Below are 16466 nucleotides of genomic sequence, written 5' to 3' on the forward strand. Positions count from 1 at the left end.
AGGGTGCCCCCAAAATGGTGACACAACCTCCTCAGCTACAACAACCGCATAGTGTGATGTTGTGTAGACACAGTAAGTGACAAAATTAGCCACCCACACAAAGCAGAACTACAACACACAGTGTAGTTACATGTGTAACCTCAAAGCACAGGCCCAGATTGTTGGTGAACTCATACTTAATGATACCAGATAGAATGGGTCTTTTCCCATAGCTAACCTGTAGTCCCACATGTTCTGCATCAACTTTAATTCCTTGTCCCCACAACATACAACACATAACATTCCTACAACTTATCCCATAACATCCATATCTACAGAGCAGGTTGTAAATGGCCTCTCTATGGAGGATATGCAGCAGCTATTGGACATGCTAACATCCCAGGCTACATCCTACATGGGATCTGTCTTGGATTACTCACACCATTGGGAACACCTTGTAGTCATACTGAAACCATTGGCTGAACCACAGCTGACTGGACAATGCCAACTGTTATACCCTTGCACAGAGGTGGTGCATGCACTGACCACCAGAACTATAGACATCTTTGCCTGAGTATCCATATCTGTATGGCCATAGGAGCAATCATCATGGATCTGATCAGCACACATATATGTGATCTCCATACAGCTGATTGTACACAGTTTGGATGTATGACAGAGGGATCGTGAATGATAAATTTGGTGGACATTTCTGAGGCAGTCACCAAGGACCTGGGTGAGGAGACATCAGGGCATACAACCCCCTGGACTGAGCCAGACCATCAGACTATATCACCCACTCAGGCATCCTGTACAAAGCACCCACTTAGGCATACATGGTACTATCACTGTAGGAGTCCCTATTGATGGGACACACATCCACCTCCAATAGCTGATCTGTAAGCAGCAGTGTTCAACAGGCTCAGTCCTGGGTCCTCTACTGCTTGGAATCCATTTAATCTCAATACAAGCAAATACTGACTGTCTGTGGCAAATAATGTTGGCTGATGCCTGCAAAGTGTGAGCACCCATTGAGTCTGTAAGTTATGTCAATACCCTACAAGAGGTATTAATAAACAAATGCCTATTGACATAATAATTGCCATAAACTCCATGCAAATATATATGCAGTATCATTTCCATCACTAACACCTATGTACCTGGTAAGTAGGACAACCAGAACATGTGATGCACATACTTAGGGGTAAAAGAATTGGACATACAGACCTGGCCATACAGGTTTAAATCTAATGTGCCTGAGATCACCATGTCTCCCTAGTTGTACGATGGGAATAATGTGTTATAGCTGAGGGCAGAATCAGCCATAATTGACATATTCATAACCTCATGTACTCTACCCTCAACATACCAATATCTGAGTGCAATGGCTATTTGGTAATGGACCTTTCCAAGCAGTACTGGAACTTGCACACAGCAGTATGGTCCCTCACAAGGGAACTTCACATCTTCAGCATGTGTTCAATGGGGGTCATCTGAAATGAGTGTCATTGTAGTCTGTGGCACATATACTACTCAGATGTGATCTCTGCCTTGCATACGGACAATGTATGACCGAGCTTGACTGTAAATTCTGCATATCTGTAGGCGGCATAGTAGATGGATTAATCACTGTAAGGACATTAACCTAGTATGTGATGTTAATAATACATGCTGGTGGGAGAGATTTGCCTAACAGATTTTAACCCACCTTTGCAACAGAGCCCAGGCTAATGGCAAACAAAGCACCTCAATGCATCTCAGCACATGCCATCTGTATGACTGGCTGGGCAACCATCATTTCCACATAGACCTTCTGCCTGTGTCCCTCTTGGACTGGGGCAAATGTGCTGATCATGTAAATAAGGGCATATAGTTGTCTACAATTGTGATGGCTGTATGGCCAGTATGCTAGTGAGGTTCGAACATCCTATTGTACCATAAACTGATGTAAATTGCTCTAACAGCCAGATACACAAATATGGCTACATTGAGGATAGCACCACTTCCAATTACTGCTTAAAGGACATGGCACGGCACACACATCATGCAAATTGGCTGTATGTAGTTTAGAACACTTGCCTATGTAACGGTACACACTACAGATCACAGTACGTGATGCACACAACACACCTCATGTGTGATAGTACTGTCAGTTTAGGAGATATTATGCTTGATGACATCAGCAGGCCAAGTTGTAGTCAGGCATTTGGAAGGCCACATCACCTACTACAATTAAAATTCTGCAAAAGCCTCCCTCTTTGTAAGTTACCGAGGTGATCATATTTATGCCATATGGAAATATATGCGCACAGCAAATGATCTGCAGTGAGATAAAACCCCTACCTATCTAGTCTTACACAGTACAGATCACAACCCTTATTGCATGTGGCACAGCTTAAGTCAGATGCTACCCTGGCAGCTGGTAGTCTTAAGGTAGATGACATCAGGCCTTGTAGAAAAGGGCAGTTTTGAAACCAGCAACAACTTACAGGATCAAAAAGTGCATAACCATTGCAGTTTGTTAGCCAATGAGGGCTTCTCAGTTGTTTGTCTGGGGGATACACAAACACACACATGCACCAAGTGGACTGCAGTGAAATTAAGATCTCTACCTATTCAGTCTTACACATTACAGATTACAGCACTTATTGCATGTGCCATGGCTTAAGTCAAATGTTACAATGGCAGCTGGCACTCATAAGGTAGTTGACATCATCAAGCCTTAGGGAAGATAGCAGCTTGGAAGCCACCAGCACCTTACAGGTCCAACAAGTTCATAATCATTGCAATTTGTTAGCTAATGGAGTTTCCTCAGTTGCTTGGCAGGGGATAAACATACGCAAACACACACACACACACACACACACACACACACACACACACACACACACACACACACACACACACACACACACACACACACACACACACACACACACACACACACACACACACTCACACACACAGCAAGGGTCCTGCAATGAGATTAAAACCCCTATCTATCTAGTTTTACATACTACAGATCATAGTATTTATAGCACACACCACAGCTTAAGTCCGATGTGCTAATAGCAGCTGGTAGTCTTAAGTTAGATGACATCATCAGGCCTTGTAGAAGAGGGCAGTTTGGAAGCCAGCAGCAACATACAGGGCCAAAAGGTACATAACCATTACAGTTTGGTAGCCAATGAGGGTTTCTCAGTTGTTTGGCAGGGGTACAAACACACATGCACCAAGTGGCCTTCAGTAAGACTAGAATGCCTACCTATCTAGTTTTACACACTATAGATCACTACACTTATCGCATGTGCCATGGCTGATGTCTGTTTTATATGTAATTGCAAGCAAACTACTTGTGGATTACACAAACTAGGCTTGTGCTGAACAGTATCTGTGGCCTGAAGAGTGATATTGCTTAGTACTGTTATCCGCATCTAGTATCCTAGCAGTGAGGTAACTGTTATTATCTTAACTATGTGTCTACAGTTACCAGTATGGACATATGTGGCTGTTTGAACTTGGATGGACAAGCCTGTGAGCAGGGAGAATGTGCCCTGTCCATGCATGTGTAGACAACATTATGCATTATACCCCCTGCTCACCTGTTGCTGTCTATGGGGTGACACCCAGAAGGCACAGTGGTCTGTAGGTAAGTGCATTATGTATTGTTGAGCACTTACTTTGGATCCTTTGAGCAACATTATAGATGTATGATAGAGCAGCTTTACTCACCAGTATTAGGGTATGTAGGACAATACAGACATCCACACACATATTTCTGTATATAACAGGGATATATATATATATATATATATATATATATATATATATATATATATATATATATATATATATAACTGTAGCTGTTTGTGTATGATATTATGATATGTATATGTGTTATGTAGATATATGGGGAGAGATTAAGATGTATGTTTTTATATATGTATATAACTATATATATATATATATATATATATATATATATATATATATATATATATATATATATGTATGTATCTATTTGAAAATACATAGAGATACATATACTATGTATATGAGAGACAGAGATTGACAGATGGATATGTATACATATATTTATGTATGTATAGACATGTCTCTATATAACAGGTCATTTTGATCAAGGGGAAACAGGATTGCAGTTAGTTTAACTAAGTATATGGGCATGCCCAGAGGGACTGTCAGTACTTATAAAGTGACTCCAGGCCACACCTACCTGCACTCCTGTCCTGGATTTTGTGTGTTGCTGAAATAAGTTTTGGTTTTAAAAAGCACACTTAAATCAGTTACGGGATGAAACAGAGAAATAATTAATTTCTTAACTTCTTAGTTCCTTTTAACAACTTCCCCAAGAGAATGATGCTTTGAAAATGTCACAGATCTCTCTCTGAGTCATTACTTTGCTTTCAGACATGTCAGTCCAAGTTGCTTTCTGAAGTCAATTGTTTCTCTTACTGGGATTTCTATTTTTACAGTATGAAACGATTGAATCTTTAGAGTTGCTCTGTTTTAGTTATTTACTTTGCTGGCTGTGTGAAAACACTATAGTTTAATTAACTACTCTTTTTCAGCTCTTTACAGATTCTTTTAGTGGCATTTTGAAAAATACACATCACTTAAACATGAGATGGCAAATTACTTCAAAACTATTTAAACGTTCCCCCCTTTTTAAACATGTTATTAATCTCCATACTGCCAGAATTCTAGAACATCGATACGCAATCCTATGTAACCAGTTTTCTTGAATATCCACTCCTTTAAAAGATCCTTTTTTAATGGACTTTCTCCCGGATTCACTAATCCTCCGTGTAAGACTTAATAAGTCTTATTCGGAGGCTGCAGTTGAATGGTTTGATGTCAATGTGCCATGAATATTCATGAGGGCACGCTGACTCAACCGTAACTCTTACACGGACTGAGTAGGAAAGCAGGGGGCGTGTCTGACTGTCAAGCAGTCTAAATGTGCACGCCCCTGCAAAGTTTTAAAAAGCATAATGTCAACACACAAGAGCGAGTTTGCTCAAATGTACTTGCATCCAACACCACACTCCCTGACACTGTAAACCCCCATCACACTTATATAAAGTAAATAATTATATATATATATTTTTTAAATCCACGATATAGCTGCCCATATTTGCACGTGTGTGCGTGGGTGTGCCCATTGCTTAGCTAGAGTTATGACATGGAAGAGCATAAGAACTAATGTTTATACAAATCACGCCAAATTGCAATAGCGTAATGGTAGAGCGTATGCACAAAGAGAAGGCATTCACGGTTCGAGTCCCACCACTCCCCTTCTTATTTATGTTTTAAATCAGTATTTGAAATAATACCAGACATATATGATTAAAATTTTATTAAAAGCAGTGACATGGCCAATGTATCAGTGAACAAACTAAATATTTTTAAAGGACCCAGATATATAATAGCCTGCTGTTAAGCAACGCTTTACACAGCTAAACTCAGGTGCCCATAGTTTAATAGCGCTTTACCCAGCTAAACAGAGGTCCCCATAGTCTAATAGCACTTTACCCAGCTAAACAGAGTTGACCATAGTTTAATAGCACTTTACCCAGCTAAACAGATTTGCCCATAGTTTAATAGCACTTTACATAGCGCAATAGAGTTGCCCAAAGTTTAAAAGTGCTTTACCCAGTGCAATGTGTTTGCATGGACATGCGCGCTGCACCAACCAGGGCACCGTAGGGCACCGTGGAGCAACGTAGAGCTAAGTTGCTTAATCGCAGCCACACCCCCTAGCCTGTATTAAAATAAAAGAATGACAAGGTTCGAACCCAGTACTCTGTGCATCATAATCAAAGTACAGAACCACTAAGCCATGACAACATAAGGGAAGCACCCACTATTAACATTCATAAACTTACAAATGGTAGTTTAACCATTACTAAGCAGGTCTGCAGTCAGCCGAGAATTTTACAAAACGGCCAATTACAAAAAGGTGCGGGAAATGTGGCATATTTAAGCCCCATAGGTGGGAATACTCGCCATAACTGATTGTAGCTCACATTTGCAGTCAGAATGGCAGGTGCAGGAGAGGGTTCACGCTTCCAAGCGCAATGTTGGAGCATTGAGGAGTCCAAATACATGGTTTGGCTCCTTGTCCACTGTCACGAGTCAAGACTCCTGCAGGGCCAGTTCCAAGGAATGGAGTACAAGGCAGAGGTTTGTAACCGGTTAGCTCATGACCTCACCAGTGCCACAGGCGTTCCTCTGACTGGTGAGCAGGTCCATCACCACCATGCAGACCTGAAGAGATGAAAGCAGGATCGCCTGAACCAGTGGATACAGGAGGCCCGTGGGATGCAGAATGCCCCACAAATGAGTATGTAGCCATGGAATGCAGTATGTAAGAATTGATAATGGAATATGTATAACGGATAGGTATGTCTCAATATCCCTTCATTTACTTTACAGCTGCAGGTGACTGTGCTATGAATCAGCAAGCCTATGCTAATAGGCTGCTAAGGCTGCGCCACCAGGCAGGTTAGCAATTATTCTGCATGTATTGTTATATAAAATATGGGAGAGAGCATGAAAGAAAGTGTTGTCATCCAATAAAACAGCCATAGAATTGCCTGAATAAGTCCTCTGCATGTACTGTCAGATAAAAACGTCAGCGAGGCAGAAAAAGAGAGTAGTAACCCATTAAGAAAGGTGACATATGTCTGGAATAATATCTCTGCAGGCACTGTCATATAACATAAGTGAGTGAGCCTGAAAAAAGATTGTTCTAACCTATTAATAAAGGTATAATATGTCTTGAACATGTCTGCCATACACACCGTTAAAACAAATAAAGGAGTGAGCCTGTGGAAAAGGGTGCGATGTCATTAATAAAGGTCTAAAACCCAGAGTGTGTCTGTGTCACAGAGTCTGAGATGTTGTTGTACCCTTGCATTATACAAACAGTACTGTTTGAAAATGTGCTGGCAACGCAGAGTTATGCAGTCCCATATAAAGTGGGTGATGGAAGTGCTAGTAGCTGTGAAACATATATACAGTCCACAATAGTCAGTTACTGGCTGGCATGAATAAGTAAACCTGGAACACATGTAGCATGTAATTATTCACCAGAAATGTGAGTGTGTGTCAAGAAATGCAGGGTTCTGTACAAACTGAAGTGAAAATGTCATGTGAAAACATCCCAGATATGTATATAAAGAAATATAAATGCAAACAAGAAATATGTAGCAGTAACATCTGCATCCTCGACAGTTAGTATGTCAGATATAGGTCAGGCATATATTGAACTAGCCAAACCCATGATACAACCTAATGTATGGTGGCAAGTGTAATAATACAGGTAGAGGATATACACTTGCTGTCACTGGGAATGTAGTGTAGACTAAAAGGTCATTATAAGATGTTAACCGAGGATTTTTCTACATCCTACCGTATGTGCATAAACCATGCAATTCCACACCTCAATGGTTATGTGTAACCTTAAATATTTGTTGGGACATATGTCCTATTGTTTTATAAATATTTGCATTGATTTTGATGCATGTGCCCTGTTCAAACACCACATTCATGGTGGCCTGTTGCTAACAAACATCCCTGCATGCTGTTGGAATATCCACTGTCGTTCAATATATGCATGTGTTATGCTTGCTGTTCAACTGTTGGAACCTTGGTGTCTTGGGTTAATGGGAATATTACTGCTTGCTGTTACAACTAATCTGGAATGCTGTTGTTTATGTTGTAATTAAACACACCTAATCACATAACGTATGGGAAGGCAGGTCCCAGCGGACCCACCTGTCCCTCCTCAGTTGGCGAGTGCACCTGGCACCAGCGGCTCTGGTGCCCAGCTCAGGCTCCCCTCCTCCATTGGTCCTGTGCCACCATCGGGTGGAAGCGCTGCAGGGGATGGGGCTCATCCCCCTGTGCAAGCATGGGCAGAGGAGGGCCACCTGTCACCCTTGCTAGGGTCCAGGCTGTGGTGCGTAGGGAGATCCAGCGTTCAGTCGCTGATCCCCTATGCCAGCTCGAGGTGAGAGTGGCGCATCTCTCGGGTGAGCCTGCCCATCCTACACAGCCCTCAGCACAGCCACCCTCGTGGCTGTGAAGGTGCAGTGGTGACTGCCCATGGGTGGGGATCTCAGTTCCACTGTTAGCATCTGTGGGCTCATGGGCTTGCGATTTCCAAACATCCTTCCCTGTCAATTGTGCTCACCCACCCCATGTGTCAAACTCTGCCTCTGTATGCGTCTTGTTTGTCTTGTCTGTTTACCACCCCAACCTACCTCCCCAAATTTACCTACTTCCTCTACCCCACATTCCACTCTCATCTGAAAAAAAAAATAAAAAAAAGGGCAATCAGTTTCCACAAAAAAATTACGCCCCATACATAGCTGCCCAATTCGCACACATGTCCACTGGACATGTAAACTGATAATTCTAATTGGCAGTACAACATATCTTGTTGTCCTCGCCCCTCTCTCAGGGATGGAAGGTTGCAAATTTCCCACCAAATTTCAAACATATGCACAGCTGTTGCTGGTAAAGAAATGGGCAGCTATGGACCTTCCCTACACCCATCCTGCACATTCCGAGCTGGTTTCCCTACTGTCTTTCCCTCTTTGTGCCCCCTTTTTCACAATTTTCCTATCTCCCCAATTTCTTTTCTTTAAAAGAAATTAGCGTGGGGGTTAGCGGGAGTAAGCACTTTTAAGCAGTAGTTAGCAGGGGTGTGCGAATGTGAGCTTGTGTTCGCTTAGCTAAGCATTGCTAAGCGTCATGCAATCCTGCACAAACCAGCTTACAACTGCTTAAGCATGCCTTAGTCACTCTGTATGACAAGGCCCTTGTACTGCTCAGCAGCAAAAGAAAATACCCTTGTCAGTCTTGAACCCAGGACCTTGGACTATACTACAGCAGATATACAATAATTTAGTGCTAAAAGCAATATATCATGCATTGCCATGAGTGAATGTAAAGGGAAAATAGGAATGGCATAACACAAATCTTGTTCTGTGGGCCTTAACCAGCAGGTGTTGTGGAATTGCATGACATGACTGTGAAAAGAGAATCAGCCATGCTAGTAGGGAATAATGTTACAGTAGCACCTTACAAACCCCACACAGTATCAGAGCAGGATAAACACTGGCATATTTGCATAGGTCACAGGCCAGACCTCCCAACAGTGACTGTTCTACAGTGATGACCCTGATTTGTAAACAAATGTTAGCTGTGCCCCTCTGACACCCTGTGAAGTGTACTAACAGTAGGCAGAAAGGTGGGGAATCTCACTTAATGACAAATGTCAATAAGTGAGAGTAGACACTGCTTGCACATCAGAAAAGGTGTAGTAATACATATGCTCTGAATCCCCCAAAGTCTGAACTGCAAAATGTCTGAAATATATCACAGGTGTATCCCAGTTATATGTACCTTTCCCTGAGGCTGTTCAAATATATACATGAGAGTATCTGAGGCCTGAAAGAGTCAGAAACACACAGGCATATCAGCTTGTCTGCTGTTACACACTCTGCAAATAGCTGTAGAATGAATCCCACAAGCATGCCCTTATGTAGAAGTACAACAGAGAAATATCAAAGGATGTAGCCATGTACTGCTAGCAACCACCTGTGACAATGCCATTGTTCAGGTAGGTGCTGAAAAGACTGGTGTGGTGCACAGTCAAAGAATACTAGGCTGACCTCTGTCTACCATCTGGATATGTCCACAGGTGGGAGCTGCTCAGACAGTCTACTAGCCTTTATAGACTTACAGGTGCACAGCAACTCTGCATGTTCAGTAAGGTAAACATCACACAATAATAAATAATGCACTCTGCACTTCTGCACCCCTACCCAAAGATACTATATACCTATGTAGTCAGGTACAACCAAGGGTGTAGGTAGGCATACACAGTAGTAAAATATGTTCAGTTGTCCTGAGCAGACTGTGTTAATGTCAACACAAACAAACGACAAACTGTTCAGAAGTGAGTAACGTACTAATGACAGTGCAGCAGTTCACAAACAGTGCATGTGCCTGATATTCATAACTGGTAGTACAACACACTTAGTTGTCCTCACCCCTCTCTCAGGGGTGGACGGTTTCAAATATCCCTCCTAATGTATTGCATATGCACAGCTGTTGCTGGTAAAGAAATGTGAAGCTATGGACCCTCTCCACACCCATCCTGTACATCCCGAGCTGGTTTCCCTACTGTCTTCCCCTCTTTGTGCACCCTTTATCACCACATTCCTATCTCCCCATTTACTTTTCTGCCAAAGTAATGAGCGCAGCGGTTAGCGGGAGTGAGCACTTGTAAACAGTAGTAAGCGGGTTTGCACCAGTGTGCGCATGTGTGCGCTTAGCTTAGCATTGCTAAGATATGATAAGATAAGCCAAGCTTGGCTTAGTATTGCTAAAATAAAATAAGCTAAGCTAAGCTTAGCTTAGCATCGCTAAGCGTCGCGAAAACCCACTTACAACTGCTTAAAAGTGCCTTAGTCACTCTGTATGACAAGGCCCTTGTACTGCTCAGCAGCAAAATAAAATACCTTGCCAGTCTCAAACCCAGGACCTTGGATTCACCAGTCTGCATGAAATACAACTACACCACAGCAGATATACAATAACTTGGTGCTGAAAGAACTATAACATGCATTACAATGAGTGAATGTAAAGGGAAAATAGGAAAGCCATAGGAATACATTGCAATAACTACTGTTGTATGCCAGTTAATTCTCTAATTTGAAAGGAAAGTACATGCTCCCATGTATCCAGTGTTAGCATTAGGAGGTGTGAGTAAACCTACACACTGAGAAGAGTGTACTGGAAGAAGCAAGTCAGGTTTCAGTACAACATGCATTTCACTGGCTACAACCCAGCTTAAGATATGAGACATATACCAACCTTCTGAATGAGACAAGAGTGTCCACAGCAAACAAGCATGGTCCCCACCTTGCAAAACAGAAAGGGCTACGCCTACCTAACCTATCATTTTATAGCAGTGTCCTGAAATCACAGTGATAACTGCAATTACCACACAGCAGGCTGCCTGCAATTACTAAATGGTGGGCACCAATTGGTGCAGATGCCATCACATGCACATGTGCAGATACCTAGAAAAGCAACCTGTATCTGCTGTCCACACATACAATAATATCATTGCAACAACTGGGAGAGAGAGAGAGAGCAGGAGTGAGAGAGACAGACAAAGACAGACAGACACAAACAGGCAGAATTAGACAGACGCTGAAAACAAACAGCAACACACAGTGGAAACAAAACCAAAAAAAAAATAAATAAATTTAAAAAAAAAAAAAAAAAACACCCACAACAGATGGAGGTGAGGAATACAAAAGTAAGGCATGTAACAGATATGTATTTGGTGACATCAGAAAGATGTGTCTGAAGGGTACTCTACATACTGTGAATCATCCATATCTGGCAGTAGTCCGTATCTATATGTACATGCACATTTGCATAGGGCAAGGGACATACTGCAACTGTTAGTGAAGGCTGAACATAAGTATGTTGTTGAAGGCTGCTATGTGCACATATGTATGTAGGTTGTAGTGTGTGGCATTGCAGAAAGCAAGCAGTGCCGGTATATGTCATGTGGTGTTAAACGCTGTGGGACTGAGCTACAGGCAGTGAGGCCTGCAACAGCTATACAGTCTGAGGACAGCAGAATGCATTCTGCACAACATTGTGCAATAGTATTACATAACTGTATGTCTCACAACTGTTGCATAATTGACATCCACACCATGAAACGTGGGCAGTATATGTGCCTATATGTGCAGCTATATGTACAGCAATGGATGTTTACATGTATGTGTATATATACATGTATATATACATATACATGTGTGTATAGATATATAGATATATATATGGATATATTTAGATATATATGGATAAATATAGATATATATCAATATATACGGATATATATATATATATATATATATATATATATATATATATATATATATATATATATATATATATATATATATATATATATATATATATATATATATATATATATATATATATATATATATATATATATATATATATATATATGTAGATATGTATGGATAAGTATGGATATGCATATATATGTATAGATATGGATAGATATGGATAGATACGGATAGATATGGATAGATATGTATATATGTGTGTATATATATATATATATATATATATATATATATATATATATATATATGTATATGAGAGAGTGAGGGAGACACGGGGTCATATGTACTGTAACAAGTGCCTGTTGTCCAAGGCATGGACTGAACACCAGTGTTGATACCACAGTGCCATACCCCATTCCAAAACTCCTTACGCAGTAACTGCCACATAGGTGTTAGCCTGCCTAACACTGATGGTATCAGAAGGGTACACGGGACACAGGTGGACAGTACGCTCCCCTTTGATAATCACAGTGACAACAGTAGTAATGTAATCTGTCTACGTGGTACGTGTCATCACAAAAGGTGTGTCATCTAGGGAAATATAGGTCGGTGTTCCCCTCTACTCATCACAATGCCCCATGTGGTATGTACCTCACATGACAACTACAGCAAGTGGAAAGGCCACAGACATACCTAACAAAGAGTAATACTGTCCTCAAACACATGCCCTATGCAGACTGACTCACAAACCACAGCTAGAGTGTGTTGCATACCGCCCACCCAGAGGTTACCACTGCTGGACATACAGAGGTATGTCACACCCATAGCAGTCGCCCAACCACCATGACAACACCTCACAATCCCTCCGGGCTACATGACCTAGGGCCCTAATCCTTGTCACCTCACTAAACAGCACATGCTGGAGGTACAGGTTCCTATCTACAAATATGCCATAGTCTGGACTATACCACCCAGCATGAACAAACAAGACTCCTCATTAGCAGATGTCATGCATACCCCTGATGATTGTTTTGGAAATAGATAATATGCCCTGGGAGTCACCTTTGTGTATTCAGTTGACAGGAGCAAGTGAAATCACATTACATGTGTATCAAAGGCCAGGGTAGCATATGGCTAGGCTGCTCTAGGCCCTAGGGCCAATAGCGTATTACCTATCTATGACACAATGAACACACACATGTACTCAGTGCAATACCTGCTATGTGAGGTGGAATGAGTGTGACAGTGACTGTGTGCAAGGTTTGTAAAGGTGTGATAGCTTAGTGTGAGGTTGTGTCTGTCATAGTAGTTTATGTCCTAGGTGTGAGGCCAGAGAAAGATGTGTCAGTTATTGGGATGCAGACATAGTAGGATGGCATATGTTGTGACATAGTTCCTTGTGTACGACTGTGGTGTCCCAATGTAGGCTGAAGCAATACATGTATGCTCAGTAAGTGGTACTGCTGGTTACTCCAGCTCACATATGAACTTGTGTACTACCTGAAGCTGTAGGCCTAAACAGCACAGCATTGTTTATGTTCACAGTCCCTGGTAACACTGTTTTGTGTGTTTCCTGTAGTCTGCAGAGATTACATACCACAGGCATAGGTATCTGTAAGTAAGGGCACACAGTACTATAAGGTACACAGATAATGCTCATCTGTATCGGCATACATCTGTGTGTTGTATGTATGTCTGATGTGTGTTTAATGATGCCTGTACCATGCCTGCAATGACATGTGTGTTACAGGGTATGTGTGTACACCTAGCAGCATGTATACTCTGTTACAGCAGTATGCCACCTATATTAACAACCATGCACATATGTTAGGTAGGGGTATGGCATCAAAGACTAGGGTGGTTTACCGGTAATACTGTAAATGTACATGACATTCATTGCATTGGATGACATATTTCTTCATGCATTAGCTTGATATATACCCCCAGGGCGAGGTTGTGCATTGTATCCCAAATAGTGTGCCGACTACTGGTGTATACTGGTGTGTTATATGGAGTGTTGCAGGCACTGTCAGCCAGTTGTGGGCTGAGCACTGATATGTGGTATTGAATGTGTTTATTCTCTGATAGACAGATAGATGCTATATATGGCAGTTAAGTGATATATGTACTTCATAATGTTAAGTGTGCCACATGACATGCTCACACATATCGTTTAATTGTCTTCTAGGGTTATGGCTCATCAACGTAATCCATAGTATTCAGCTGCGGAGGAGCAGGAAATTCTGAACAGCCTGGTGCAGCACTATAACCTGCTTTTTTCCAGGGCCAGCCAGCACCAGCATGACCGTACTGCACTGTGGCAAGACCTTGTTTGCCGGGTAAATGACATAGGCATGCATAACCGGACATATGAGCAGGTACGCCATTACTGCAGTGATTTAATTAGACATGTCTGGTGGCATGCGTCTGATATCCATAGGCAACGGCTTGCCACAGGTGGTGGGGCAGCCATACATCCCCCCTCACCAGAGCGGAGGAGCTGCTCCTATGCATGGTGGCTCCTGGCCTACAGTAGCAACAGCGTCACACATGTGTCATCATGGAGGCCGGAGCCACCCAGCAGGATGACATGGAGCGTGCAGGTAATACACCCTAGCTGTAGACTACTGTTACCTGTATTGTTAAAATATGCATATGTGAGATGTCTATTGTGCGTTTAGCAGTTGTGCTGCCTAACGTGTGCAATACTGATATTTGGAATAGTATCTGTACACCTGTGACTGTTGACTGTTGTTCCATTGTCGTTTAGCACACTCACAGTAGCAATGCCACAGATGTGGCCACTGACAAACTGTGTCATATTCTTCTAGGTCCCTCTGGTGTGACAGCAGGGCAGACAATACATGCTGGTGAGTGTGTTAACACTTTAATATTGGTAATGAAATGTGCATGTCATAGGTGAGGTGTAGGCCATGTACATGTAACACGCCTACGCATAATGCATGCTGTGCATGTTTGCTGTGAGATACCAGTCATCTCAGTAAAGTCAGTAGCTGCCTCAATCACATGCAATGCACAGTGCAGCAGACACAGTTGTGGCACATTGGATATGCATAGTTGCTACAGCTGTACACAACAGAACACATTTATCATACCCAGTACACGAAAACATGCTATATTTGGCATTACCACACACCCGCTGTAAGGTCACACTTCAGTATCCCACATGTCATGCACACACACATGATGTACCTCAGGGGTAGAGGCCTATCATGGGGCTGTGCAACACTCTGCAACACATAACACAGTCATGTTAGGCAATGCTCCCTATTGGGCACCTCACACACCCATGTACAAGGTGGCTGTGTAATTGTGAACGTAGCCACGGCACTGCAGTTCAGGTACAGCATGCTAGGCGGTGGTCTTGCACACATTAGTAGCTGTGAGTGACCACAAGATGCATGTTGATGATGGCACAGGGTACTACATCCCATCCAGTTACAGTGACCACAATACTACTCATAGCAGTCATGCTTTGCACCTCAGTGTTGTGTGTGTGCAAACATATGCACCTATACACAATATACATAGCATGTTGTCTGTGCGCTTACATATGCCAGTATACACACTATGCACAGCAGTCACCATCCACACAAAGTGTCACATATATGTCCTGGAATGCTACTGGGTGTATAGGTCACTTGACACACATTGGGTATGTGTGATGTTTAATGTTGCAATTGTGTAGCATGCCATGCCATGTCTGGCACCCACATATCTGCAATATGTCCCACACTCACCATAACCACTGTACACTGGCCATGTTGAGCATTAGGATTCCTTCACATCAACATGCACCGCACATCCCGTGTGTGTACATAGCATGCATGTGCTACACCCGTGCCCACTTTTATCTGCTATGGACACAGACACTGCACTCAGACATGGATATCTATGTGTCACACAGATAACACATGCAGCCATGGCATGTATACTTGTGAGTGATGGTGCACAGGGCATTGCAGAGCTGATAATACCTGCACAGCAATGTTGTGTCCATGTACACATTGTATTCCAGGGTGTAGCCAATCACTGAACAACTACACAGTTGCATCAAAGCCATGTATACTGCCATTTAATAGGGGCGTCTACACTTGCACTGCATGGTCTTGTGCAACACATATTCTGCATGCTGACACATGTGTGGTGACTGTCTACCTTGTGATGCTGACACCCACCTTCACTCACTATAGAGTATGTGTTGGGTTGCTGGTATGTGTGTGTATGTGCTGTAGTGAGGTGTGTATTAGTGTTCATGTGTGCATGTGTGCATGTGTGCATCACATGCAAGTGTGCATGTGTTAATGTGTGCATGTGTGCATGTGTTCATGTATGCATGTGTCCATGTGTGCATGTGTGCATGTGTGCATGTGTTCATGTGTGCATGTGTGCATGTGTGCATGTGCAGACCGTAAAGTGTGTTTCTTGTCTTCCTCTCACAGGTGCTGAGTTAGGGGTTGTCGAAAGCAGTAGGCAACCTGAAGCCACTGCCACAAATAGTGGTGATGATGACACATGTATTTTGGTACAGGA

Source organism: Protopterus annectens, chromosome 5.part0 (assembly GCF_019279795.1).
Source record: "Protopterus annectens isolate FY-2018-M chromosome 5.part0, PAN1.0, whole genome shotgun sequence".
Taxonomy (NCBI): domain Eukaryota; kingdom Metazoa; phylum Chordata; order Ceratodontiformes; family Protopteridae; genus Protopterus; species Protopterus annectens.